The sequence below is a fragment of the Scyliorhinus canicula genome, chromosome 13 (genome assembly GCF_902713615.1).
Source record: "Scyliorhinus canicula chromosome 13, sScyCan1.1, whole genome shotgun sequence".
NCBI classification, from domain to species: Eukaryota; Metazoa; Chordata; class Chondrichthyes; order Carcharhiniformes; family Scyliorhinidae; genus Scyliorhinus; species Scyliorhinus canicula.
In genome coordinates this window covers 128,927,691-128,953,976 of record NC_052158.1, presented here as the reverse complement: position 1 = coordinate 128,953,976, position 26,286 = coordinate 128,927,691, and the positions used below count along the sequence as shown (strand labels likewise).

General features: G+C 46.1%; 1 protein-coding gene across 8 annotated transcripts in view; it reads right to left on the bottom strand.

Annotated features, from left to right (window-relative positions):
* The window catches only part of vwa5b2 (von Willebrand factor A domain containing 5B2), a 200,237-nt gene that overhangs the window by 135,048 nt on the left and 38,903 nt on the right, over positions 1 to 26,286 (bottom strand). For 3 of the 8 annotated variants that reach the window (XM_038816213.1, XM_038816221.1, XM_038816220.1), the window contains exon 1: positions 10,678 to 10,877. The exons of the other annotated variants lie outside the window; for them this stretch is intronic. The gene's annotated coding sequence lies outside the window, so the exon portion shown is untranslated. Of the gene's footprint in view, positions 1 to 10,677; positions 10,878 to 26,286 lie in introns of those variants that run through there. 8 annotated transcript variants of the gene reach the window in all.

Genomic DNA, 26,286 nt, shown 5'->3' with positions numbered 1-26,286 from the left:
ACAAGGATCCAAGCATCCAGGGCAATTTTTCTCAGGTCGAGTTTGTGGAATCAGGATTGCCCCAACTCTGTGTTCCCGAAGAACTGGGAGTGAAAATTGAGCCCCAAATGTATATGGTTCTATCCATCTCAAATTGAATCCCAGGACCTGATGAGATGCAACAATGTTTAGGTTCCGTTATGTTGGTAACTTGGTTCCAAAAGGGATCGGTTTCTGTGAGAAAGTATCAAAAAGGTAACGGCACTCTAGACAATCAGAATAAGGCAGGCCAGTGCCTGAAATCAGTTTCTGATTTCCCTGTCAAAAGCAATGGGTGGATGGCTTTTCCCAGAAAGTAAGATTGAGCAAAATCATGAAGTCCTGGGTATTCAGGGAAGAGTTGTGTAGAAGACCAATTGAACTACCAAGCAAAATAATCGTAAACAAGAAAAGTTAGCACACAAGATATCTGGGATAACAAAATATCAGTCTGGGCAGCGGACTGGAATATCATACTGACCTGTGATTTAATTATATCTGCTGCCCAAACTGACTCTTATATATGTGCTTTATGAAACTATTCTCAACCCAGGTTCTGTTGGTTGATGACTTAAACATAAAATCTTAAAGATGAGAAATAGAATGATAATATTTGCACTGGAACAGAAGATTCTACTCTAAGTTTTAAATGGAGCTTAACTAACAATTAATCTTTAAAGAGCGTGGAGAAAGGGGCAAAACTTCAGTGAAGAGCACAGAGAGAGGCAAAACTTCAATAAAGAGCGCACAGAGAGAGAGACAAAACTTCAGTAAAGAGAGCACAGAGAGATACAGAACTTGAGTGAAGAGTGCAGCGAAAGGGAGGCAAAACTTCAGTAAAGAGCACGGAGAGACAGAGATACAAAACTTCAGTAAAGAGCACAGAGAGCGAGGCAAAACTTCAATAGAGTGCGGCGAGGGAGGCAAAACTTCAATAAAGAGCACAGAGAGAGTATGGCAAAACTTCAATAAAATGTGCAGAGAGAGGCAAAACTTTAATAAAGAGTGCGGAGAGAGAGGCAAAACTTCAGTAAAGAGCGTGGAGAGACAGAGGCAAAACTTCAGTAAAGAGCGTGGAGAGAGGGGCAAAAATTCAGTAAAGAGCACAGAGGGAGAGGCAAAACTTCAGTAAAGAGGATGGAGAGAGAGGCAAAACCTCTAAAGATGCACAGAGATAGAGAGACAAAATGTCAGTAAAGAATGCAGAGCGAGAGACGAAACATCAGTAAAGCACGCAGAGAGAGGGAGGCAAAACTTGAGTAAAGAACACAGAGAGACAGAGATACAAAACTTCAGTAAAGAGCACAGAGAGGCAAAACTTCAATAAAGAGCGCGGAGAGAGAGGCAAAACGTTTGTAAAGAGTGTGAAGAGAGGTAAAACTTCAGTAAAGAGTGCAGAGAGAGAGGCAAAACTTCAGTAAAGAGTGTCGAGAGAGGGGCAAAACTTCATTAAAGAGCACGGAGATAGGCAAAACTTCAGTAAAGAGCACTGAAGGAGAGGCAAAACTTCAGTAAAGAGCACGGAGAGAGAGGCAAAACCTCAAAAAGACGCAGAGAGATAGAGAGACAAAATGTCAGTAAAGAATGCGGCGAGAGAGACAGAACTTCAGTAAAAATCACAGAGAGAGAGGCAAAACTTCAGTAAAGAGCACAGAGAGAGGCAAAACTTTAATAAAGAGAACAGAGAAGGAGGCGAGTACTCAGTAAAACGCAGAGAGAGAGGCGAAACTTCAGTAAAGAGCACGGAGAGAACAGTAGGGACAGAGGAAACAAGAGTGACGTCATAGGAAAACGGTATGCTCATTGGCTGGCAAGTAACTGCTAATTTACATTACTTATTATTTGCTTTCCGATTAAAGGTAACATAGAGAAATATTTTACAAACTGTGTGAGGATTGTGATGGGAGTGGAAATGTTTATTGTACCATGTTTATGTTACTGTTATTGTTATTATTATAAAAACTTGCAAATACCCTAGTAAAATTATTTTTAAAAAATAAATCTTTTACAAACGAGAATGACTAAAAATCAGCTGGAAATTTAAATTTAAAAACAAATTAAAATCAAATTAACTAAAATAGAGATGCAGGGCCAAGCGACATGCTGTACCTGCATGATGTGGGAACTGGTGAGCCCCATTGTCATTCCTCGTGAACTCATCTTTAGTAAATGTTGGCTGCTTGTGGAACTCTGTCTCAGAGTTGATGTGCTGCAGTCTGAACTTCGGACACATCAGCGATGGGGAAATTACCTGGATACTGTGTTTCATGAGAGAATCACACTCCTTAGACTAACTACCAGTCGTTAGTGATAGGAGGGTGTGGCTGCGAGTGAGGCAGGTAGAGGGATCCAGGAGATAGTGCTGCAGGAGCCTCAGCCCTTGTCCTTGTCCAACAGGTTTGAAATTCTTGCTCCGTGTGGACGGAATGGGGACTGCAGGAAGGATGAGCAAACTGACCACTGCACCATGGTATAGGGAGCCATTTAAGCGTGGAAGAATAGAGAAATATAGTAGTAATTGGGAATAGTATAGGTAGGGTAATAGACACTGTTCTCCGTGACCAAGATCAAGAGTCCCATGGGTTATGTTGCCTATATGGTGCTCAGGTTTAGGATACCATATCTGGACTGCAGAGAAACTTGGAGTGAGAGGGTAAAGGGATTTTCTCAGTAACTTCATTTCAGTGTTAATGTAAGCCTACTTTTGACACTAATAAAGATTATTATTAGTGGTGCTAATGACACAGCTAGAACAAGAACAAGGACAGAAGTTTTGCTGAGGGAATATGAGCATCTAGGGGCTAAATTTAAACCAAGAAAGAAAAAGGTAATAATCTCCGGATTATTACCTGAGCCACGAGCTAATTGGCACAGGGTCAATAAGATTAAAGAGGTGGATGAGTCACTTAAAGATTGGTGTGGGAGAAATGGGTTTAAATTCATGGGACATTGGTACGAGTACTGGGGAAGGAGGAAACTGTTCCGATGGGACGGTCTTCATCTGAATCATGCTGAGACCACAATCCTGATGAAGTGCATAATTAAGGCTGGAGATAGGGCTTTAAACTGAATTAGTGTGTGTGTGGGAGAGAGGGGGCGGATTGAGTTGCAGGAAAATTAAAAAAAACAAAATTAAAGGAGGAGGCAGGAAGGCAGGTTAGAGATTTGGCGGATGATAACCAGAAAATAAAGGGAAGGGACAGAACGGGTGAATATCTTTTTGCAACAAGGAATTATAAAAGAGTCAGGAAATTTGGCAATAGAACAAATTTAAAAGACCATAAGACCATAAGACATAGGAGTGGAAGTAAGGCCATTCGGCCCATCGAGTCCACTCCGCCATTCAATCATGGCTGATGGGCATTTCAACTCCACCTACCAGCATTCTCCCCGTAGCCCTTAATTCCTCGCGACATCAAGAATTTATCTATCTCTGCCTTGAAGCCATTTAGCGTCCCGGCCTCCACTGCACTCCGCGGCAATGAAATCCACAGGCCCATCACTCTCTGGCTGAAGAAATGTCTCCGCATTTCTGTTCTGAATTTACCCCCTCTAATTCTAAGGCTGTGCCCACGGGTCCTCGTCTCCTCGCCTAACGGAAACAGTTTCTTTGTGTCCACCCTTTCTAAGCCATGTATTATCTTGTAAGTTTCTATTAGATCTCCCCTTAACCTTCTAAACTCCAATGAATACAATCCCAGGATCCTCAGCCGTTCATCATATGTTAGACCCGCCATTCCAGGGATCATCCGTGTGAATCTCCGCTGGACACGCTCCAGTGCCAGTATGTCCTTCCTGAGATGTGGGGCCCAAAACTGGACACAGTACTCCAAATGGGGCCTAACCAGAGCCTTATAAAGGCTCAGTAGCACATCGCTGCTTTTATATTCCAACCCTCTTGAGATAAATGACAACATTGCATTCGCTTTCTTAATCACAGATTCAACCTGCATGTTTACCTTTAGGGAATCCTCGACTAGCACTCCCAGATCCCTTTGTACTTTGGCATTATGAATTTTCTCACCGTTTAGAAAGTAGTCTATGCTTGGATTCTTTTTTCCAAAGTGCAAGACCTCACATTTTCTCACGTTGAATTGCATCAGCCATTTCCTACACCACTCTCCCAAACTGTCTAGATCCTTCTGCAGCCTCCCCACTTCCTCAGCACTACCTGCCTGCCCACCTAACTTCGTATCATCGGCAAACTTCGCTAGAATGCCCCCAGTCCCTTCATCCAGTCCCTTCATCATAAAAGCTTTGTATGTAAATGTACAAAGCATTTGGAACAAGAGTTAACGGCACAAATAGAGACAAAAAGGTATGATTTGATGGTGATTATTGAGAAATAGTTACAAGGCCAAATCTGGGAATTGAATATCTAAGGGTACTCAGTATTTTGGAAAGGAAAAGGAGGTGGTGTAGCATTGCTGGTGAAGAAAGGGATCAGTGCTGTAACAAAATATAATATAAGCACTAGAGATTAAGATGTGGAATCAGTCTGGGTAGAAATAATAAAAAGCAAAGGGAAGCAGTCCCTGGTAGGAGTAATCTATAGGTCCCCCAAAAGTAGTTCCGCAGTGGGGCATGGTACAAACCAGGAAATACTGGGGCTTGTAAGAAAGGTATGGCAATAATTATGGGTGATTTTTAACATACGCATAGACTACATTAATCAAATTGGTAAGGGTAGCCTCGAGAGGGAGTTTGTTGAATGTATCAGAGTCTGGATTAGTCAAATAGGCAAAGACACCCTCGTGGGAGAGTGTGGTGCATGTATTAGAGATTGTTTCTTGGAACAAACGGTTATGGAACCAACCAGGGAGCAGGCTATTCTGGATTTGGTATTGTGTAATGAGGAGAGATTAATTAATGACCTCTTAGTTAAGGATCCTTTGGGAATAGTGACCATAGAATTCAAAATTAGGTCTGGGGGCAAGAAAGTGGGGTCCCACACTAGCGTTCTAGAATGAAACAAATCCATAGCTAAGCAAGGAAATTAAGGACAATATAAAGACGAAAAAAAAGGTATATCACATCGCAAAGGCCAGTGGCAGACTGGAAGATTGGGAAACTTTCAAAAACACACAAAGGATTACTAAAAAAGTAATGAAAAGAGCTAAGGTAAATTACAAAAGAAAGCTAGCGCAAAATATCAAAAAGGATAGCAAAAGCTTCTAAGTACATAAAAGGGAAGAGAATTGCTAAAATTAATGTTGGTCCCTTGGAAGATGAAACCAAAGAGTGAATGGTGGGAAACATGGCAGAGATGCTAAATCAATATTTTGCCCCAGTTTTCACGGTGGAGGACATTATTGAATGGTGGAGTGGGCTCAAGAAATTAAATTGCCTCCTCCTGCCATTAGTTCATATGTTCTCAAGTTCCAAGAAAGAACTATTCTGTCTAATTCCACCTTACAGCTCTTGGCCCTTTGGGTAACTGCACCTCAAGTACAAATCTGGTGTTCTTGATTAATAAGAAGATTCCTTGATTAATAAGGGGATCAGGGGTATGGGGAGAATGCAGGAGAATGGGGATGAGAAGCATATCAACCATGATCAAATGGCGGAGCAGACCGATGGGCCGAATGGCCTAATTCTGCTCCTATATCTTATGGCCTTCTGATTAGCCCAGTGAAGGCCATGGAAAAGTATTATGTTTATTGTGTGCAAACAAATTGAGGAAGATTTGTATGTTATTGAAGCAAAAATCAAGATGGATACTCAACGTTAAGATATAGGAACCACCAAATTCTGAAGATGTTGGAAAAATGAAACAGCAACAGAAAATACTGGAAACACTCAGAAACTTAGGCAGCAACTTTGGAAAGGACATAAAGTTGACATTTTGGGTACAAATATCCTTTATCAAGTTTCATCTTAGCAAACTGAAAAGCCCAATTCTGACTGTAATACTATCTTCAAGACTCAGACCCAGATTTTCAATGCACCAGCTAATGCCAACCCCCACTACCATTTGCCCTTAAGACTGCCTGCAGGTCACCTAGCATCCTTTGACAGTTCTTTTTTTAAAAAAGATATTTGATTACAAACGTAAATAAGAATGTCAAAACTGCATTAACAGTTGGTACATTTTTCTTCTTTTAATCCTCTCCTTCGCCCCCTCCCCCCGAGATGATGAGCTCCTCAAATATCATCATGAGCGGTGTCCACCGTACCTCAAAGGCTTCTTCCACTCTTCCAACCCCCTTAAGGCAAACTTAATCTTTACCAACCGGAGAAACGTGACAGATCTCCCTGCAACCTGGTGGCGTATCCGTCCTGCAAGCAAAAATGGGAGGAAGAGTTGGGCAAGGAATTAGAGGCGGGATTGTGGGAGGATGCTTTGAGTAGAGTTAATGCGTCCTCGTCGTGTGCCAGGCTTAGCCTGATACAATTCAAGGTGGTCCACAGGGCGCAGATGACTGTGGCCCGGATGAGCAGGTTCTTTGAAGGGGTGGAGGATAGGTGTGGGCGGTATGCAGGAGGGCCCGCGAATCATGTTCACGTGTTGTGGGCATGTCCGAAGCTTAGGGGTTTCTGGCAAGGATTTGCCGATGTCATGTCCACAATATAGAAGGTACGGGTGGTTCCGAGTCCAGAGGTGGTGATGTTTGTTGTATTGGAAGACCCGGGAGTCCAGAGGGTGAAAGAGGCTGATGTTTTGGTCTTTGACTCCCTGTTAGCCCGGAGACGGGAGGGAGGCAGGTGGTTGAGGCGGGATTAGTAAGTGGGGGAGGGGGCCTGGGGAATTGTGTATGTCAGCCATGTTGACTGGGTATGGTTGTTGGTTGGGTGGGTGTTATTTACTTTGTTGTTTTTCCTCTTGAAATTGTTGTTAAAAATTCACAAATGCCTGAATAAAATGTTTTTAAAAAAAGAAACTGCACCCATAATGGGAAGTGAAGAGTATTCCATCACAATCCTGACATGTGCCTTACAGATGGTGGACAGGCTTTGTGGAGTCAGAAGGTGGGTTGCTTTCCACAGAATTCCCAGTCTATGACCTTGCAGCCGTAGCATTTATATGGCTGGTCCAGCTAAGAGTTTGGTCAATGATAACCCACAGAATATTGATAACTAGAGATTCAGTGACAGTAATGCCATTGAATGTCAGGAAGAGATGGACTGCTTCTCTCTTGTGTTGGAGATGGTCATTACATGGCACGTTGTGTGGTGTGAATGCTGTTCCCAGCTTGCTGCAAATAGACACAGACAGCACCAGTGTCTAAGGAGCCCAAATGGTGCTGAATAAAAGCAATCATCAGCAACTATCCTTATTTCTGACTTTATGATGGAGGGCAGGTCATTGCTGAAGCAGCTGAAAATGGTTGGGCCTGGGACACTACCCTGAGGAATTCCTTGAGCGATGTTCTGGGACTGAGATGATTGACCTCCAATAACCAGTCATCTTTCTTTGTGCTAGCTATGACTCTAAATACTAGAGAGTTTTCCCTCTGATTCCCATTTACTTCAGTTTCACTAGGGCTCCCTAATGGCACACTCAGTTAAATACTGCCTCACGTTGCCTATGGAGTTCAGCTCTTTTTCCATGTTGGACTAAGGCTGTAATAAGGTCAGGAGCTGAATTTTAATCTTTTTTTTCATTTGTTCATGGGATTTTGGCGTCGCTGGCTGGGCCCACATTTATTACCCATACCTGAGAGCATTTAAGAGTCAACATGTAGGTCAGACCAGGGAAGGATGGCATATTTCCTTCCGTAAAGGACATTGTTGCCCTGGCGGAATCCAAACTGAGGGTCAGTGAGCAGGTTATTACTAAATAAGTACCACTTGATAACTCTGCTGATGACCCTTTCAATCACTTTGCTGATGATCAAAAGTAAACTGACCAGGATGGATGTTTCCTGCTTTTTATGGACAGGACATATCCTTGGTAGCTGCCAGTGTTGTTGTTCCATTGGAACAGATTGTCTAGGGACACAAGCCTTCAGTACTATTGCTGGAATGTTGTCAGGGCCCTTAGCCTTTCCAGCACCGATTCACTCAACACTTCTGGCTGAAGATGGCCTTGCCTTTGCCCTGATGTGCTGGACTCTCATTATTGAGGATGAGGATATTTGTGGAGCTTCCTCCATTCATTATTTGTTTAATTGTCCACCACCATCATGACTGGATGCGACAGAGTTTATGTTTGATCCTTAGATTGTGGAATAATTTATCTCCATCTATCGCACCCAAGTAGTCCTGTGTTGTTATTTCACCAGGTTGACACCTTGCTTTTCGGTATGTCTGGTGCTGTTTCTAGCACATCATCCTGCACTCTTCATCGAACTAGGGTTGATCCCCTGGCTTGATGGTAATGGTAGAGTGCCGCATATGCCAGGTTACAGGTTGTGTTTCTGCTGCTGATGACCCACAGTTCCATAAGGACACCCAGTTTTGAGCTGCTAGTTCTATTCTGAATTAATGTATCCTCAATATGAAGATGGGACTTCATCTCCAGAATTATTGTGCAGTGGTCACGTCTAGCAATGCCATCATGGACCGACAAGTAAATTGATGAGGACAGGTCAAATAGGTTTTCCCTCTTATTGGGTCCCTGACTAACCGTTTCAAACCCGATCTGGCAGCCATGTCCTTCAGGCCAGCAGCGGTGCTAGTATTTCATGGAGTCACACATAGGCCAAGTAAGAACACCAGATTTCCTTCCCTAAAGGGTCATTATTAAACTGGATGGTTTTATGTGAAAATTGACAGTAGTTGGCTCGCTTTTAATTCCAGATTTATTAATTGAATTTAAATTCCAAAAGTTGCCATGGTGAGATTTGAACTCGTTTCCCCAGAGCATCTGCCTGCTTCGGGACTACCCTCCCAGAAATGTTACCACTATTCCTCTCAGGAGGGGAATTGTTCAACCTGTTGGAAGGTCTCGGGTTCAATCAGTTCAGTCATCGGGACATTATAATTGACGTAATTCTCCTGAATCAGAGAAAAGAAATTCTAACAAGGTTCTCACTCTGGAATATCCAGAAACCTCCCTTTGCTATTCAGTAACCTTTGCTTAAAGCATAGGCACTGTATCTCAAGTAAAGACGAGAATTGAACTGCCAGTGATGTTCCACACAAATACCTTGCTGCTGCTTGTGTCTAAACTCAGGAGTGAATAATGACCACTTAGCCAAAGTACCTGGGGGGCAAATGGTGCCCACAGAACAGCATCTCGGCAGAAAGCCAACTCCTGAAAGAGAGTAGGTGGGAGTGGAAACAAAATAACAGAAATTGAAGGATGGATAGGAAAAGGAGGAGAGGGGGAATCTGCAACCAAACTGACAAGGTAAGACCTGGTAAAGAAAAGAAAAATACAGAAATTAGCAGTAGGTTGGCGTAGAGCCTTGCCTGTAGTAAATGAGAGATAAGATTGGGCTTGACAGTGGTGTCTCACAATTGATTTCCTGCCAATGCTAGCTGTCTTAGCTCATAAGCCAACAATTGTCAGTTGGGTGTGTTATCAGACAGCATACAGTACCCATGGAAAAATTATGCCAGGAAGAAGCCAAACACTTCACTTCTCTCCTGAAATGGGAAGAACGGGAAAGTATTTGGCAGTAAAAGGAAGAACTGGCAGAATGCATGATTTGGGAGTCAGAATGGTTGAATGATGTCAATCATATTTCATTACTAATTGTTTGCCAACGGTCAAACAATCGACATGTTTAGATGTCAGATGGAAGAAAAGTACCTTTTCTATTCATCGTTTTTATTTTAAGACTATGCTGTGAGCGGAACTGAAACATTTGTCTGGAAGATAATAACTGAGTTAGGCGTTTGCTCTCCCACCTTCAGTGAATGATATGCTCTGGAAACATTAAATCAATAATCCCCTCCTCATTCTGAAAAGAGAAGTGGTCAGGAGAGGATCTTATTGTGGGAGAGAAGTTACCCTCCCTCAGGGACATTTCTGGTGATATCTTACCTGAAAATAACGAGTTAAGGCTTGAACAAAAAAGCCACGTATGAAAGTTTTTTTTTTCGCCGCCAAGCCAAAATTCGGCCCTGAAAATGAAGCAAACGTTGGAGGGGATTTGGGGAGAGCTAAAAGTTGTTCCTCCAGATTGCGAAGCTGCTGTGCAAACGAACTAATGGAAACATCGTGGCTGTAAACACGCACTGTTTGAATAAAAAAATATCCTGAGCTGAAAGGGGCTCATAAATACTTTATTAGTCCTGAGCTAACAAAAAATAAAATCCAGGCAACACAGTTCTGCTGGAGGAGGAGGAATAACAACAGCGACTCGATGTTAAAGGCTCAAACGTTTCAAACAAAGGAGGAAATGCAGGGAAAGTAGAAATAAGTCTTCAGGGTTCTGCAGGGTTTGGGTTGGATAATCACCATTACCAGAATGTTATCTAAATAACAATTCACACGACATGCCTGAGAATGCTATCCTCTCTCCCTACCGATCAACGTTGTTTTAGTGCCACCGCTGAGAATAAACTCAAATCGGATTTTTAAAAAAAGGTATCATCCCTTTAATCCAATGCTGCAATTAAAATCTCTCAAAATAAATATTATCGCCGCTTCCCGTTGTTTCGTCCGCGTTATTTAATGGGTAAGGAAAAGAAGAGAAAAGTTAAACAGATAACCGATCAACTGTTGTAGAAATGTCCAAACACGGCGGAAGGATGAATGAGGTTTACCTTGCTGTTGATGAAATATTTTGAACGCCCCCTTCTATTTCTCCCTTTTTAGGAGTTATCTTTAACGTTGTGTGTGGTAAGATGCGGCTCCTGTTGCTAACTGCTGCATCTGCTTAGCTGCCACTTGATTTACATCCTGAGTGCCTCTCATTTGGTGGCAGCTTGTTCCCATCTCAAGGACGTTTCCTGAGATTCCGGTGGCGGAGAGCAGGCTCTCTCTATTTGGACTCTATACACGTGTGAGGGATGGGCTCGGCGCGGTTGGTCTTAAAGGTACAGTCACGAACTTTCAACAGGGAAGAGATACAAATTGTATTTTGGGTCCATTTTGATGTATTTACATCCAGATCACCCCCCAGGGCAACCATTACCCCCTCCGCCAGCTCATTATCCTTCCCACCAGCTGAGGTGAGAGTGACTGTCCTTGACAGGGCAGCAAGGTAGCATTGTGGATAGCACAATTGCTTCACAGCTCCAGGGTCTCAGGTACGATTCCGGCTTGGGTCACTGTCTGTGCGGAGTCTGAACATTCTCCCCGTGTGTGCGTGGGTTTACTCTGGGTGCTCCGGTGTCCTCCCACAGTCCAAAGATGTGCAGGTTAGGTGGATTGGCCATGATAAATTGCCCTTAGTGTTCAAAATTGCCCTTACTGTTAGGTGGGGTTACTGGGTTATGGGGATAGGGTGGAGGTGTTGACCTTGGGTAGGGTGCTCTTTCCAAGAGCCGGTGCAGACTCAAATGCCTCCTTCTGCACTGTAAATTCTATGATAATCTATGACATCAAGGCAGCATTTGACTAAGTTTGACATCATGGATTACCTTCCTTCCATCATAAGGTCAGAAGTGGGGATGTCCGCTGATGATTGCACAATGTTCAGCACCATTCACCACTCCTCAGATACTGAAACAGTTCAAAAGAACATAAGAACGTGGAACAGGAGTAGGTCATCTGGCCCTTCAAGCCTGCTCCACCATTCAATGAGTTCATGGCTGATCTTTTGTGGACTCAGCTCCACTTTCCCTTTATTCCTTTATTCTTCAAAAAACGATCTATCTTTATCTTGAAAACATTTAATGAAGGAGCCTCAACTGCTTCACTGGGCAGAGAATTGCATTGATTCACAACCCTTTGGGTGAAGAAGTTTCTCCTAAACTCACTCCCAAATCTACTTCCCCTTATTTTGAGGCTATGCCCCCTAGTTCTGCTTTCACCCGCCAGTGGAAAAATCCTCCCCGCATCTATTTATCTATCCTTCATAATTTTATATGTTTCTATAAGATCCCCCCCCCCCCCCCCCCCCCCCCCACCGCACCCTTCTAAATTCCAGCGAGTACAGTCCCAATCTACTCAACCTCTCGTAATCCAACCCCCTCAACCCTGGGATGAACCCAATGAATCTCCTCCTCACGCCCTCCAGTACGTCCTTTCTCAAGTAAGGAGACCAAAACTGAACACAATACTCCAGGTATGGCCTCACTAACACCTTATACAGTTGCAGCATAACCTCCCTAGTCTTAAACTCCATCCCTCTAACAATGAAGGACAAAACTCCGTTCGCCTTCTTAATCACCTGTTCCACCTGTAAACCAATGTTTTGAGACTCTTGCACAAGGACTCCCAGGTCCCTCTGCACAGCGGCATGTTTTAATATTTTATCAATTAAATAATAATCCCTTTTGCTGTTATTCCTACCAAAATGGATAACCTCACATTTGTCAACATTGTATTCCATCTGCCAGACCCTAGTCCATCCACTTAAACTAAACCCTCTGCAGACTTCCGGTATCCTCTGCACTTTTTGCTTTACCACCTTAGTGTTGTCTGCAAACTTGGACACATTGCACTTGGTCCCCAACTCCAAATCATCTAAGTAAATTGTGAACAATTGTGGGTCCAACACTGATTCCTTTGGGACACCACTAGCCAGTGATTGCCAACCAGAGAAACGCACATTAGTTCCCACTCTTTGCTTTCTATTAATTAACCAATTCTCTATCCATTCTACCACTTTACCCTTAACGCCATGCATCATTATCTTATGCAGCAACCTTTTGTGTGGCACCTTGTCAAACGTTTTGGGAAATCCAGATATACCACATCCATTGGCTTCTCATTGTCTACCGCACTGGTAATGTCCTCAAAATGTTCCACTAAATTAGTTAGGCACGACCTGCCCTTTATGAACCCATGCTGCTCATGGGAAGGATAACGATGAACCTATGAACCCAGTTCATGACCAAATGCAGCAAGACCTGGACAATAACCAAGCTTGGGCTGACAAGTGGCAAGTAACATTCACACCATACAGGTATTATGATCCCGGACCAGGCACCAACATTTCTCGGATACCGGACAGGAACCCCAAAAGTGAGGAAAGGAGTGATTCCAAGCACAAATAAAGATATAGTATATTAAAACAAATGTTAATATTAACACAGTATTTAACTACCTTAACATCACAGAAATATATCTTACAATTGTCTAACAGTTAAACAATGCTTAACAATACAATTAAACACTTTGGACGGGATTCTCCTTTCCAGGGACTAAGTCCCCACGTCGACGGGAAAAGCGGAGCAAACCACTCTGGTGTCAACAGCCCCCGAAAGTGCGGAACTCTCCGCATTTCCGGGGGCTAGGTGAACGCCAGAGGGCTTGGCACCGCGCCAGCCGGTGCGGAAGGGCCTGCACGTGTTCGCGCATGCGCCAAAGGGCCAGCGTGATCTAGCGCATGCGCGGAATTGCCGGCGTGTATTGGCACATGCGGGGGGGGGTTCTCTTCTCCACGCCGGCCATAGCGGAGCCCTACAGAGGCCGGCCCGGAAGGAAGGATTGCCCCGACGCACAGACCTGCCCGCAGATCAGTGGGCCCCGATCACGGGCCAGACCACCGTGCCCCCCCCCCGGGGTCGCATCCCTCCGCGGCCCCCCGAGGACTGCCCCCGCTGACTTACCTGCCAGGTCCCACCATGTGGGACCATGTCTAACCCACGCCAGCGGAACTGGCCAAATATGGACGGCTTTTCAGTCCATCGGGGCCCGGATAATTGCTGAGGGGTCCACAGCCCCCGACCGCCATGGCGTGAACCTCGCCCCGCCCGAAAAATGCCGGTGGAGAATACAGCAGCCGGTGACGAGGCAGTGGCACGGGATTTGTGGCGCCCCCCCGGGGATTCTCCGACCCGGCAGGGGTCGGAGAATCCCGCTGTTTATCCTTCCTTTATCTCCTTTACTTCCTTTATCTCAAATCAAGCAAAATCCATCACAAGTCAAAACCCACTTTTAAACAAAGTTAGCGAACACAGGATTTATTGTCGATCTCTGGATTGAAGCGTCTTTGAAAGACAGCTTGAGGAGAGAGTGAAATCCTCTCATTAAACAGCCTGCAGGTCCCAGTCTGTCAGATTGATGCTGAATCTGACAGCCTTCCCCAAACGTTTTTGCGCATCTCATAGCTTCCAGAAACTAACCTAAATTACCTTCTGCAGACTTTGCTCCTTCCATTGCTTATATCATCTTTATTCCACTCAAGTTTCATGACCTATTTACTTAAATTTAACCAAAATGTCTCGAATGATCTACTCCCAGAAATCCTTGTGAACATTAACATGGTTCGAAAGAATGATTAACTCACTTTTACATAATCTTAATTGCACGATTTGCACTCACAAAGTTAGTCTGTCTTTTAAACCAGGAGTTTAAAAAATATTACCACAGCAGATATATACAGACCCTAAACCAGGCTTTACAAACATTTCTGCAACAAAAACATAATATACAATAGATAAATACACCATTTTCTTTACATTCATCACACAGGTGCCAGGTATTGACCATCTGTAGCAAGACATTATCTAACCATTGTCCGTTGACATTCAATGGTATTACCATCGCTGAATCTCCCACTGTCAACATCCTGGAGGTAACCATTGACCAGAAACTGAACTGGCATAGCTATATAAATACTATAGCAACAAGAGCAGCTCAAAGGCTAGGAAACGCGAGGTGAGTAACTCACCTCCTGACTCCCCAAAAGATGTACACCATCTACAATGCGCAAGTCAGGGGGTGTGATGGAATACTCTCCACTTGGCTGGATGAGTTCAGCTCCAACAACATTCAAGAAGTTCAGCACCATTCAGGACAAAGCAGCCAGCTTGATGGCTATCCCCTTCCACAAATATTCAATCCCTCCACCACCAAACAGTAGCAGCCGTGTGTATCATCTACAAGATACAATGCAGAAACTCACCAAGATTCCTCAGGCAGCAACTTCCAAACCCACAACCACTACCATCTAGAAGAACAAGGGTAGCAGATGCATGGGAACATCATTACCTGGAGATTCCCTTCCAAGTCACTCACCACCTTGACCTGGAAATATATCACTTTTGTTTACTGTCACTGGGTCAAAATCTTGGAACTCCGTCTTGAACAGTACTGTGGGTGTTCAAGAGGCAGCTCACCACCACCTTCTCAAGGGCAACTAGGGATGGGCAATAAATGCTGGCCTGCCACTGAAGCCAATATCCCATAATGGATAAAAACAGTCTCAACGCTTCCCCATAGGTTACCAAGCCTAATCCTTCCCACGCATTTTAGTGTCATCCCCTTTGGTCCTCAGTTCACTCACTTTCTTTACCTGCTTTCTAAAACTTATTCTATCCTAGTTCCTGACTAACTGTACCTCTTGCTAACTTCACCAAGTTGTCTCTCTCATCCAGCACTGGTCCTTCAAAATCTGGGGGACATTTTAACTTAACTTGTGAGGCAGGAAATCTGCAGGATCATGCGGAGAGGAGAGAATAAAATGGGGCATGGTGCATTGCATCAGGTCTCATTCATTTCCCAATGGGTGTGTTACATTAAAATTGCCTTGCTTATTGCCACTCCTCCTGAATAAATCCATCCAAAATAAAGCCTTCCATGCTCTTCAGCTCCTTATCTATCTCAAATCTTTTCCCTGAAGAATCTTGGATCATACTGTTGGTTTGCAACTACATTCTGGCCTCTCTCACCAGACCCTACTTGAAGCCTTCCAATTTGGTTTATACCTCTCCCAGTTCTGCTCTTACATGTCACAATATTGCTAATTACTTCTCTTCCTCTGCATGGATGGTCATTTATCCGTCCATGGTCATATCTCCTCCATTTCTGTCATCTTCTCCAGCCCTACAGTCCTCTCAGATATCTGTCTCTTGTCTATTGAGCATCTTCAATATCTGCCGCCGCCGGCTGTATTTTCAGTTGCCATGGAATTCCCTCCTTTAACCTCTCTGCCTCACTACCTCTTACTCCTCCTTTAAGATGCTCGTTTAAACTTACCCCACTGACCTGCTCCTTAAAAGATAATTCTCTGACCTGCCCCGTAAAAGAGAGCTCTCTGACCAAGATTTTGACCATCTGCCCTGAAATGTGGTTCGGTGCCAAATTTGCTTCATAATGTTTCTGTGAATTGGGACATTTTGGGCGGGATTCTCCGACCCCCCCCCCCCCCCCCCCCCCCCAGGCGCCGGGGATTTGGCGGGGGCGGGAACCGTGCATTGCCGATCGGCGGCCACTAGCACCCCCCGGCGATTCTCCGGCCCGCGATGGGCCGAGTGGCCACCCGTTGTTTTTGCCAGTCCCGCCAGCATAAATTAGAGTAGGTCCTTACCGGAGGGTCCTGGCGGCGCGGGTTGCCTCCGGGGTTCGCGGAGGGCGAGGGGGGTCTGGCCCAGGGAGGTGTCCCCATGGTGGCCTGGCCCGCCAGGGGCCCATCGATCCGTGGGCAGGCCTGTGCCATGGGGGCACTCTATTCTTCTGCATCTGCAGCTGTGGTCCTCCGCCATGGCCGGTGCAGAGACGAACCCTCCCACGCATGCGCCGGGATGACGCCAGCACATACTGGCACTCCCGCGCATGCCCCAACTCGCGCCGGCTGGCGGAGGCCCTTCGGCGCCGGTTGGTGTGGCGCCAAGCCCCTTCTCCACCGGCCGGCGGGGCGCAAACCACTCCAGGGCGGGCCTAGCCCCTGAAGGTGCAGGGGATTCCGCACCTTCGGGGCGGCCCGACGCCGGAGTGGTTCATGCCACTCCTCGGCGCCGGGACCTCCCGCCCCACCGGGTAGGAGAGAATCCCGCCCATGATTACCTTATACACACTTTATAATTACCTGTGTACGGTTGAAAAAAAGAGGTGCTGTTGAAGATTTTTGTTTTGCATTCACCGGGATAGATGCAAGAATACCAAACTTCAAAGAGAGCAATAATTAATACTGCTTGAGAAAATGATGCTTGATTGGTTGGTAAGTCAACTTTGATTAGTCGAGGTGTTGCCATGGAGACTGCATGGCAATATGCAATGGATATAAATATATATTTATATAGAACCATTTATTGTTGTCGCTGTGGTGTACACCAGCTCCCTTCCATTATCTAATAATAATGTTTATTAGTGTCACAAGTAGGCTTACATTAACACTGCAATGAAGTTACTGTGAAAACCCTACAATGTTATAGTCCGGTAACATTCTCTGGAAGCACTCTGAATTTTCCAAACTCTCAGTTTGCCAGTCTGATATCAAGGCATAGAAGAGCCAAACTTTCTCTCATGAAATGTTGGAAAAAGTGAGACTAAGCTCTTTGACTCCCATCAGTAATTGACCTGGATTACATCAACTTTTTGTTCATTGATAGAGACATTTAAGATGTATCTAGAAAGATACATGAATGGGCAGGGAGCAGAGGGATACAGATCCTTAGAAAATACACGACAGTTTTAGATTCAGGATCTGGATTGGCGCAGGCTTGGAGGGCCGAAGGGCCTGTTCCTGTGCTGTAATTTTTCTTTGTAATATCTTTGTTCTTTGTTTTGCAAATATCAGGTGGAATATTGCGCAGGAAATGGGGGGTCTTAGGTGCCAGCTAGAGAGCTGGAGAGACCCCCCGAATTGCCTGTATTAGGGAATGCCCATTGCATTTTGTGCTGCTCAGGCAGTTGACAGGACAGCAGCAGATCTCCCCACAGGACCACAGACCCAAGGGTGTGGAGATCCGGCCTGCTGCCAGTCAATCAGAAGCAAGCAGCTCCTCTGTATTCAGCAGTTCCACTGGAGAGGCAATGGCAGCTGCCGGTATTCCACCTATCCGAGGATCAGTAAGTGTCAGGTTGGCACCTCCAGGGTGCCGGGGCACTTCCCAGGTGCCAGGTTGAGAGTGTGCCATGTTGGCACTGCCAAGAGTCAGGCCTGAGGGGGCTCTCCTCGTCAAAACTCCAGTGCAGGAAATGACGCTGAGTGTGACCTTTGGGGCATGTTCCCGCCAGAGCATTAAATTAAAACAGTGTGCCGTTAGACAGCGGGGTCGCCCTGGAGCTTGTAGCGCCCGGAACGACCACGCTAATCCTGCTCAGAACGATCTGATTTTTTGGATAGATCAAGTGTGGCTGAATCCAGGGACTGGATCACATCCAAAAAGCCAGCAGGAAACACCCCACCAAAATGAGGTTAGGGACGGAGAATCCCATCCTGCTGCACCAGTCTTCTGGTGTGGCACGCCCCTGCCACCAGCGGGATTCTCCGTCCCACCAGCCGGCCAATGGGGTTTCTCATTGTGGGCAGCCCCACAACATCGGGAAATCCTCAGTGGGTGCCCTGCCGGTGCAACGAAGAATCCCGCCAGGGGAGAATCCAGCCCTGTGCTAAACCGCTATTACACCTGTATTAGGTGATGTAAGGTAGAACCTGTACTACAGGTTCGCAGGTAGCCCCTGCCTGCTGGCTCCGCCCAGTAGGAGTATGTCCTCTATCAGCAGCCATTTCGCCAGCTGCTGTGGGAGGCCACACATCTTACTGCAATAAAGCCACAGTTGTATCCAACCTTAGTCTTTGTACAATTGATCGTGCATCAAGCCCTTAGTCACTTTTTGGGTGAATCACACGCAGAATTTCTGTAACTACCAAAATGCGAAGCAAGAAGACTAGTGTGTGTAAGTGACATTTCTGATTTTGATGAGACAACGGGCAGGATTTAATGGAAAAATCTCAAAGTTGTATTTGGCAGGGTATTTCTTGATGGCCACGGTGGCGAGATATTTAACGGCACTGGGGGCACTATCTGTAGCTAGGGGTAATGAAAATGATAAATGTTCATAATTAAAACATGTCACACCTGATACTTGTGAATCCTCTGTGACGTAAATCTCCACAGCAGGTCTGGCTGCACCCCTATGGCCTATTGCCCTCTGCTCCCCCACTACCCACCCCCACTACCCACCCCTCCTGGGCACAGTGGTCCAAGATGAAATTCTCCCGATGCAGACCCTGTTCAGAGGATGGGTGTGAGTGTGTTGGTGTCAGCAGAAAGACAGGAGGCAGACTTTGGCATAAAGTTTGGAGTACCAGAGCTAACCTCACAGTGAGGTATCATCACTCTCCTGCCTTGTATATTGACCTGCTGACAGTGCCGACACAGGCCCATGAGGCTGGGGTGATATTACAGACACTCTGGGAGGGTGGAACAAGGTCGTTGAGATGGGGGAGCTGGTGGGAGGGACACTCATTGAACATTCAGTCGCGCGGAAAATCTCCGGAGTGCAAGGCAACATGCGAGCCATCAGTTACCCCTGGACCTAGGGCATCCCGCCGATGGTGGAGAATCCTGCTGCCTGGGCATCTTGGTGGGCGAGGTCCAGCTCACATTTGCTATGGTTTGCTGCATGGGCATACAGGGTATCCGTGACTCACGGATGCACTTGTGGGCTGTAGCTCGCAATATACTTTACAGGTCTCTGCTCAAGCCCTGTAATGAACCGGCGGCATAGACGTTCAGGGTTGTGGTAACCGTCATGGTCTTCAAGAGCGGTTTTCCTCCTCCTCCACTGGGTGCCAAGTCTGCCAGGGCATGGCACAGGTACTGCAATCTCTCTTCGCTGAGACTCCTGTGGCACATTTTGTCCGTCATCTCTTTGGATGATCAATGACGCCTGTACCACCTTAAGCCATCGCTGTAGTCCCCCTCTGGGTTCCTCCTTGGCCTGATTGGCAGCTAGGTCTTTGAGATACTCTCAATTACGACACAGGAGAGAAGATAGGTAATTCAAAGGCTTTAATCATCTGAGAACTGAACAGCAGCCGAGAAGTGTGCTCACCACATGCTGCCGAGTGAGCCTCATCTTATATACCGTTTCCTGGGGGCGGAGCCAGAGGCGGAGTCCCCCAGGGTTCCAAGCCCGGTCTTAAAGGGCCAATGCATTAAAGGTAAGGTATCGTTACAGCAGCTACTGATAACATTCATCACAGTCACCCCCTGTTAAAAAAAACCCACATAGTCCGTCGGGGGTGAAGTAGAGTTATAAGTTCAGTCTTGTGGGTGGTTTGGCTGTCCGTGCTGACTTTCTCCGCTCCGGTGGTGGTGCCGTGGATACGGTCGGTTTTGATGGTGGTATATCCGGGAGCACGGTTGACTGAGCCTTTGCTCACCTTGGAGCGGGGGGGGTATCCGGGGTGACTAGGGTGATCGGTGCTGGCGCTGGCTGGGGGGAAGGAGGCGCTATGGGGGGGTGGGGGGGCGCTGTTGGGGTCGGCAGTCGGTGCGGGGAGGGGAGCGTCGGTGGGGGGGGGGGGTCGGTGGAGAAAGCGTCAGGGTCGGTGGGCGAGCCAGCGGGTGCCAGATCTCGCAGGGAGACGGTACCCTGCCTGCCGTCGGGGTGCTCGATCGCGGAGGAGAGTCGGTGGCCCACCCGGGCATATAGTAAACGCAGCTTGCGAGCGCCATCGACATCAGTCGCTGAGGAGTCAATATAGTCCTCAAAACACCGCAGCTAATATTTAAACATTTCCGGGGCTTCCGGTGACCGAGCGTCCAGGTTGAGTTTCTCCGGCTTTAGAGCGCTGTCCATCTTGATGTGTCAGATGATTAAATTGAGATACCCTCAATTACGACACAGGAGAGAAGATAGGTAATTCAAAGGCTTTAATCATCTGAGAACTGAACAGCAGCCGAGAAGTGTGCTCATCACATGCTGCCGAGTGAGCCTCATCTTATATACCGTTTCCTGGGGGCGGAGCCAGAGGCGGAGCCCCCCAGGGTTCCAAGCCCGGTCTTAAAGGGCCAATGCATTAAAGGTAAGGTACCGTTACAGCAGCTACTGATAACATTCATCACAGTCTTCAAGATGTCCAGCCTGCGTCGTCGCTGCTGCCTTCTCTGGCGTCCAGCCGCATGGATCACACTCCGCAATGGATGGACGTGGTACTGGAGAAGGGGTTAGCCCATCATTCGGGGTGGAGGATAGATGTGGGGTTGTTGGTGGATCGGAGTTTCTGTGACAGGGTTGGGAACGTGTTTGAGGAGTCCGTGGGGTTCAATTGCACAATGAGGTTTCGCCGTCAGTGGTTTGGGAGGCTCGGAAGGCAGAGATGAGGGGGGAGGTGATCTGGTTTAAGGCTAAGGTGGATAGGGAGGAGAGGGAGTAACGCCAATGGTTGATAGAAGAGATTTTGGAGGTGGATGGGAGGTGTGCGGGGGACTTGGGTACGGGGCTCCTGGCAAAGAGGAAGGAGTTGCAGGTGAGGTTCGACCTAGTGTCCACGGGGAAATTGATGCATCAGTTGAGAAGGGCAAGGGGGGCTGTCTATGAGTACGGTGAGAAGGCGAGTCATATATTGGCATGTCAGCTTCGTAGGTAGGCCACAGCGAGGGAGATAGTTCGGGTTTGGGATAAGACTGGGGAGTTGGTGGTGGCTCGGGAACAGATTAACAAGGTGTTTGGGAAGTTTTCTAGGGACCTGTACAAGTAGGAGCCACCAAAGGCTGAATGGGAATTCATGGGGGTTTAGAGTGCTCAAGATTGGGTGACGACCTATTTGGGTGAGATCTGGAACTCGCCATCGGGAGTGGGCTCGTTAGATGGCAAACTGATTCGCGCCCGCGCAAATCTCGATTCTGGCATTTCCTACTATTTAACCGGTGCACCCAGATCTGTGCTGAGCACAATGCGGTGGTTAAATTGTGCCCAACATCTTAATGCTATGGTCTGATGAAAAGGCAGGGGCTAATCATGCCTATTAGAGCCAGGATAGCAGAGAAAACGCTGACTTGAGGTCATCAACCTGAAACGTTCACTCTGTTTCTCGCTCTCCAGATGCTCCTGACCTCTGAGTATATCCAGCATTTTCTGTTTTGGTTTCAGATTTCCATCAGCTGCAGAATTGTTACTTTTAACTTAAGATAAAAGTGGTGTACCAACTATGAGTCGGGTTGCAGTCCAACTGTGCAATGCAGAATGCCTGCTGGAATGTGATTCAGGTCGTATGAATTTAGTCCTTCAATCTGGTGGCACAGTGCTTAGCAATGCTGCCTCACAGCTCCAGGGACCCGGGTTCAATTCTGGCCTTGTGTGACTGTGTGGAGGTTGCACGTTCTCCCTGTGTCTGCGTGGGATTCCTCCGGGTGCTCCGGTTTCCTCCTACAGTCCAAAAATGTGCAGGTTAGGTGGATTGGCCATGTTAAGTTGCCCCTTAGAGCCCAAAAGGTTAAGTCGGGTTCTTGGGTTTAACGGGGATAGGATGGGTGTGTGGGCTTAATTAGGGAGCTCTTTCTAAGGGCTGATGCAGACTCGATGGCCCAAACGGCCTCCTGCACTGTAAGTCCTGTGATCTGTCAAACAGTTCTGTCGTTATCTGTTTAATACATAATTACCAAACACCTTGCACTACTTATGCATCTTCATTTACAGTCTATAGATAATATACACTAGCTGTGGTAAGTTACAATCTTAAATTGTCGTATCAACATTGAATGTTCTGACCTTTGGTGTTCATCGCGCCATTGGTTGCAAAAACAGTATTTCCCCTAAGAAAGCAAATTTTGGAAATCCCAATACAATCTCTGAGCTGAGAGAACCATAATGCACGGGAATAACCTTGCACACTGCACAAATTCAGACAGCAATGCCCTGAGAATCCTGGCACAGTTGGTCAACTCCTTTCAGCTCACAAAATGATCACTGTGAGGAAAAAAGTCAGTGCTGCGTTTCAGAGATTACAAGAACAATGTACATGTCACTTTTCCTGGTTGCCCTTCCTGTCATTCACTACTCGGGCATCGCACTTCCTGTGCCACACCTCAGATGCCAATAACAAAACATTGTACTAATGGACTGCATGAAGAACATGTACCTAAAGTTCCAAAAACAATCCGAGTCAGGACAATCCACCAAGGCACAAAACGATAAGTAAACGACTGAAAGTATTTCTTTCAAAACATTTTTTGTCCCTGGTTTCTTTCCCCTGAACCTGCCAACTTAATCCTAGACTTTTGAAGGTAATAATACTGTTAGAATATATATATATTTTTAAGGTATTTGATTAAAAAATCTATTCTTTTGCTCTCTCGTTCCTTCATTTATGTTTACACTTGGCACCTCTCAAATACCTACGGTCGCAATTGACTTTTTTCTGTGCCTGGAGTTCTCAGGTTGCTGTTGCCTGGCCTCATTCGGGATCTTCACAGATGCACTAGTATGATTCACACACTGCGGGTAGAATGGGATTTCTGAATTTATACTTAAAAGCAGGTTGGCCACTGAATTTTGAAAGCTTTCTTTTTTTCCCTCGCAGCATCTTCTCGTTCACAGGGAGAGAGAGCCTACTTATGGGCTCGTGGTTGCCTCAAGGAACGCCATTGAAACTCATTGAAATGCCCAGAGGAAAGCGGGAGAGTGGGCAATCAAAATCAGCCCTTTTACATCACTGGGACGACATTTTAAAATGTACGTAAATGATGGGCATCGTTGGTTCACCAAGCTTGCCCCACACAGTCAAGGTGTTTGAACGGGGAACTAAAGATCACTTACCCACCAACAACTATGTTATCTCCTGGCAGAGGTTAAAAACAAAGTAAATAGGAAAAGAAAATCTGTAAAAATCCTCTCTTAGCCCCTCGGCAATCTCAAAAATGTCTCTAATGTAAATGAACTCAGGGTTGACAGCTCAACTGAGCAGTCAGATTATTTAAGCTAGAAATCATGTGGCTTTCCTCTGAACCTTTTCCAAAGCTCTTCTTTGGCTCACCAACAGAACTGAAACTCAGCGTAATTTTCTAAAAGCGATTTAGCCAAGATCATACCTGGAAGAAATGGTGAGTTTTGCTTTGATTTATATTGAATAATACTGCTAATACAACTTTAGTAACCTATTTTCTTTTGATATAATTTTCCAGTGTTGTCCAATCACTATGCACTATTTGTTGATGCACCACTGTCAATGTACTCTGTTGATTATTATTATTTTGACTACTATGTACGTACTGTGTTCGTTCCCTTGGCCGCAAAAAAATACTTTTCATTGTACTTCGGTACATGTGACAATAAATATCAATCAATCAATCATGAAACTTTCGAGAATTATGAACGATAGTGGCATGACTTATTGGAAACCTATGTAAAATGTTGAACGAGGAGAAACAAGTTCATTCAAAAAGTGTTGTTCAATTTTTTGACAACAATTTAATTTGAACACTAGAAACTTGACATTTATATTTACTGATCTGCAGGTTAATTTGAGGCCGTTTGATAAATTAATTACTTGTGTACTAATTATTAATTAGCTGATATGGAGAGGAACTAAGTACATTCCACAAATGAAACACAACACCTTTCACATTAAAGGAACATTAATATTATATGAGGTTTGCTACAATTTCTAGTGGATTAGAGACTGGTACTGCTGTGAACAATGCACTTCTAAATCTTGTTCATAATGAACAAAGATCAAAGAACAGTACAGCTCAAGGAACAGGCCCTTTGGCCTTCCAAGCCTGTACCAGTCATGATATTAACCTTGGCCAAAACCCTCAGCACTTCCTTGTGCCATATCCCTCCATACCCATCCTACCCATGTAGTTGTCAAGATGCCTTTTGAACGCCGTTAATGTATCTGCTTCCACAACCTCCCCTAGCAGCACGTTCCAGGCTGTCACCACCCTCTGTGTAAAAAACCTGCCTCACACATCTCCCCTAAACATTGCCCCAGGGACCTTAAACAGATGCTCCCTGGAAAATGAATATTCTGCCGCAGTTCTTGTTTATCTTTCAGGCTCTCCCGATCTTTATACCAAAGGCCTTTTGTGGAAAGTGGACACGATCATCCCGGACTTTGTCAGGGCGGGGAAGGTGCCGAGGGTGGGGAGGACCCTGCTACGAGGTAGAGGCAGCAGGGCGGGTTGGGGTTGCCGAACTTGCTTCTTTATTATTGGGCGGCGAATGTGGACAAGGTGCGGCGCTGGTGGGAAAAAGAAGGGGTAGAGTGGGTTAAGATGGAGGAGGAATCCTGTAAGGGATCTAGTTTGAGGGCTACGGTGATGGCATCATTGCCAATGGCTCCGAGTAGGTAGGGAGCTCAGTGGTGCAGTCCACAATGAAGATATGGAATCAGCTGAGGAGGCATATTAGGATGGAAGGGATGTCAGTGCTAACGCCGCTTTGCAAGAATCATGGGTTTGAGTTGGGGGGGGGGGGGGGTGGATAGTGTACATAGGACATGGTGAGAAGTGGGGCTGGTCAAGGTGAGGGATTTGGAGGAAAGTGTCTGGAGGAGCTAAGGGAAAGGGTAGAGCTGCCAAGGAGTAGTAAGTTCAGGTATGTGCAGGTTAGGAACTTTGTGCGAAAGGTCTAGAGGGAGTTCCCTAGGTTGCCGGGATACACCCTGCTGGAGCGACTGCTGCTTCCGGATGTGGAAGTGGCTGGAAAAATTGGGGATATATATATAAGTGGTTGGGGGAGCAGGGAGATGAGTCGGTGGTGAAGATCGAGAAGAAATGGGAAGCGGAGTTGGGAATGGGGAACAATTGGGGAGTATGGATGGAGGCACTGCGAAGGATAAACGGAACCTCCTCTTGTGCAAGGATGAGCCTGATATAGTTTAAGGTGGTGCACAGGGTCCATATGACTCGGGTGAGAATGAGTGGGTTCTTTCAGGGGATAGCAGATGAGTGTGAGAGGTGTGAGTGGGGGCCAGCAAATCATGCGCACATGTTTTGGGGTTGTGTAAAACTGTGAAGGTTCTGGGCAGGAGTGTTCGTGGTCTTGGCCATAATAGTGGAGGAGGAGGTGGACCCCGACCCTTTGTTGGCGATATTAGGGATTTCAGAGAAGCCGGAGCTCATGGAGAGGAGGAAGGCCAATACCTTGGCCTTTGCCACTCTGATTGCATGGCGACGGATTTTGCTGGAGTGGTGGTCGGCAACACCACCGGGGGTAGCAGCATGGTTGGGTGACCTGTACGACTTCCTGTGGTTAGAGAAGATAAAGTATGAGTTAAGGGGCTCAGCAGGGGAGTTTGAGAAAAGGTGGGGGATGTTTGTGACTGTGTTTGAGGAGCTGTTTGTCGCAAGGGGTTGGGGAGTGGGTGATGGGGAGAGGCGGGGGTGAAAAAGGGGGAAACTCTGTACAGACTGTATAGTATGTTTCCCGGGGTGTTTATTTGCTGTAACCTGCTTTGATACAAGTTCGTAATAAAATACGTTTTTAAAAAAACCTATGCCCCCTGATGACTGATTCCTCCACCCGGGGAAAGAGTGCCTGCTCATCCACTCCCCTCATAATCTTGTGGACCTCTTTGAATTCAC